Source organism: Rutidosis leptorrhynchoides, chromosome 11 (assembly GCF_046630445.1).
Source record: "Rutidosis leptorrhynchoides isolate AG116_Rl617_1_P2 chromosome 11, CSIRO_AGI_Rlap_v1, whole genome shotgun sequence".
In the NCBI taxonomy this organism is placed as follows: Eukaryota; Viridiplantae; Streptophyta; class Magnoliopsida; order Asterales; family Asteraceae; genus Rutidosis; species Rutidosis leptorrhynchoides.
The window spans coordinates 131,791,937-131,795,528 of NC_092343.1; positions in this window are offsets into that span (position 1 = coordinate 131,791,937).

Genomic DNA, 3,592 nt, shown 5'->3' on the forward strand with positions numbered 1-3,592 from the left:
CTCATTAGGTATTTTAACAATGAGTTATATACATAAAAATGAGACTATTAAATTAAGAAACTCAAAAACGATATATATAACGATTATCGTTATAACGTCTTACTAGGTACATATGAATCATATTAAGATATTGATACACTTGGTTAATTATGTTAAATGATAAGTAAATATATCATTAAGTGTATTAACAATGAACTACATATGTAAAAATAAGACTACTAACTTAATGATTTTGAAACGAGACATATATGTAACGATTATCGTTGTAACGACATTTAATGTATATAGATCATATTAAGAGATATTCGTACATCATAATATCATGATAATATAATAATTTAAAATCTCATTTGATATTATAAACATTGGGTTAATAACATTTAACAAGATCATTAACCTAAAGGTTTCAAAACAACATTTACAAGTAACGACTAACGATGACTTAACGACTCAGTTAAAATGTATATACATGTAGTGTTTTAATATGTATTCATACACTTTTGAAAGACTTCAAGATACTTATCAAAATACTTCTACTTAACAAAAATGCTTACAATTACATCCTCATTCAGTTTCATCAACGATTCTACTCGTATGCACCCGTATTCGTACTCGTACAATACATAGCTTTTAGATGTATGTACTATTGGTATATACACTCCAATGATCAGCTCTTAGCAGCCCATGTGAGTAACCTAACACATGTGGGAACCATCATTTGGCAACTAGCATGAAATATCTCATAAAATTACAAAAATATGAGTAATCATTCATGACTTATTTACATGAAAACAAAATTACATATTCTTTATATCTAATCCATACACCAACGACCAAAAACACCTACAAAGACTTTCATTCTTCAATTTTCTTCATCTAATTGATCTCTATCAAGTTCTATCTTCAAGTTCTAAGTGTTCTTCATAAATTCTACAAGTTCTAGTTTCATAAAATCAAGAATACTTCCAAGTTTGCTAGCTTACTTCCAATCTTGTAGAGTGATCATCCAACCTCAAGAAATCTTTCTTATTTACAGTAAGATATCTTTTTAATATAAGTTAATACTCATATTCAAACTTTGGTTCAATTTCTATAACTATAACAATCTTATTTCGAGTGATGATCTTACTTGAACTTGTTTTCGTGTCATGATTCTGCTTCAAGAATTTCGAGCCATCCAAGGATCCATTGAAGCTAGATCTATTTTTTTCTTTTCCAGTAAGTTTATCCAAGGAACTTAAGGTAGTAATGATGTTCATAACATCATTCGATCCATACATGAAAAGCTATCATATTCGAAGTGGTAAACTTGTAATCACTAGAACATAGTTTAGTTAATTCTAAACTTGTTCACAAATAAAGTTAATCCTTCTAAATACACTTTTAAAATAAACTATACACATGTTCTATATCTATATGATATGCTAACTTAATGATTTAAAACTGAAAACACGATAAATACCATAAAACCGGATTTACGCCGTCGTAGTTACAACCGGGGGCTGTTTTGGTTTGGATAATTAAAAACTATGAAAAACTTTGATTTAAAAGCTATACTTCTGGGAAAATGATTTTTCTTATGAACATGAAACCATATCCAAAAATCATGGTTAAACTCAAAGTGAAAGTATGTTTTTCAAAACAGTCATCAAGATGTCGTTCTTTCGACGGAAATGACTACCTCTTTCAAAAACAACTTGTAACTTGTATTTCCGACTATAAACCTATACCTTTACTGTTTAGTTTCATAAATTCAAGTTCAATACGAAACCGTGGCCGCTTAAATCACTCAAAACGGATTAGAAACAAAGAAATGGCGAGCAAAACAAAATTGGTAAAAACTACTCATTTTAGCTACGTGAAAATTGGTAACAAATCTATTCCAACCATAACTTAATCAACTTGTATTGTATATTATATAATCTTGAGATACCATAGACACGTATACAATGTTTCGACCTATCATGTCGACACATCTATATATATTTCGGAACAACCATAGACACTCTATATGTGAATGTTGGAGTTAGCTATACAGGGTTGAGGTTGATTCTAAAATATATATAGTTTGAGTTGTGATCAATACTGAGATATGTATACACTGGGTCGTGGATTGATTCAAGATAATATATATATCGATTTATTTCTGTACATCTAACTGTGGACAACTAGTTGTAGGTTACTAACGAGGACAGCTGACTTAATAAACTTAAAACATCAAAATGTATTAAAAGTGTTGTAAATATATTTTGAACATACTTTAATATATATGTACATATTTGTTATAGGTTCGTGAATCGACCAGTGGCCAAGTCTTACTTCCCGACAAAGTAAAAAATCTGTGAAAGTGAGTTATAGTCCCACTTTTAAAATCTAATATTTTTGGGATGAGAATACATGCAGGTTTTATAAATGATTTACAAAATAGACACAAGTACGTGAAACTACATTCTATGGTTGAATTATCGAAATCGAATATGCCCCTTTTTATTTAGTCTGGTAATCTAAGAATTAGGGAACAGACACCCTAATTGACGCGAATCCTAAAGATTGATCTATTGGGCCTAACAAACCCCATCCAAAGTACCGGATGCTTTAATACTTCGAAATTTATATCATGTCCGAAGGAGGATCCCGGAATGATGGGGATATTCTTATATATGCATCTTGTTAATGTCAGTTACCAGGTGTTCACCATATGAATGATTTTTATCTCTATGTATGGGATGTATATTGAAATATGAAATCTTGTGGTCTATTGTTACGATTTGATATATATAGGTTAAACCTATAACTCACCAACATTTTTGTTGACGTTTAAAGCATGTTTATTCTCAAATGAATATTAAGAGCTTCCGCTGTCGCATACTTAAATAAGGACAAGATTTGGAGTCCATGCTTGTATGATATTGTGTAAAAACTGCATTCAAGAAACTTCTTTCGTTGTAACATATTTGTATTGTAAACCATTATGTAATAGTCGTGTGTAAACAGGATATTTTAGATTATCATTATGTGATAATCTACGTAAAGCTTTTTAAACCTTTATTGATGAAATAAAGGTTATGGTTTGTTTTAAAATGAATGCAGTCTTTGAAAAACGTCTCATATAGAGGCCAAAACCTCGCAACGAAATCAATTAATATGGAACGTTTTTAATCAATAAGAACGGGACATTTCAAGATAGTCTAGGCTCATGAACTCATGTCGTCCTACATATGATTTAACTACTCAGTTCTTGTGTGTCATCATCAAAACAAAGTGATTAACTTTTGAATATTATGCTTTGAATCTTAACCAACAAACATTTTCGAGTTCTTTGTGATTTCAAAATCAAAGTGTAAGTTTTAACGCGGAATTGATTGTATTTGTTACTATTTGATGTAAGATAAATGAAATGGACACAAAATGGACTAGCCCATTACACGAGAGACCGTTAAATGGTTATAGATTACAATACTCAAAATTTACAATTTTTTGCAATTGAAAATTAAAAATTGAAAAACCAAAGTTAGAAGCTTCGTCCCCAAGTACCCGGATAATAAGACCGTTAAGTCAAATTTACATTACAATTACAAATTACTCTCAATTT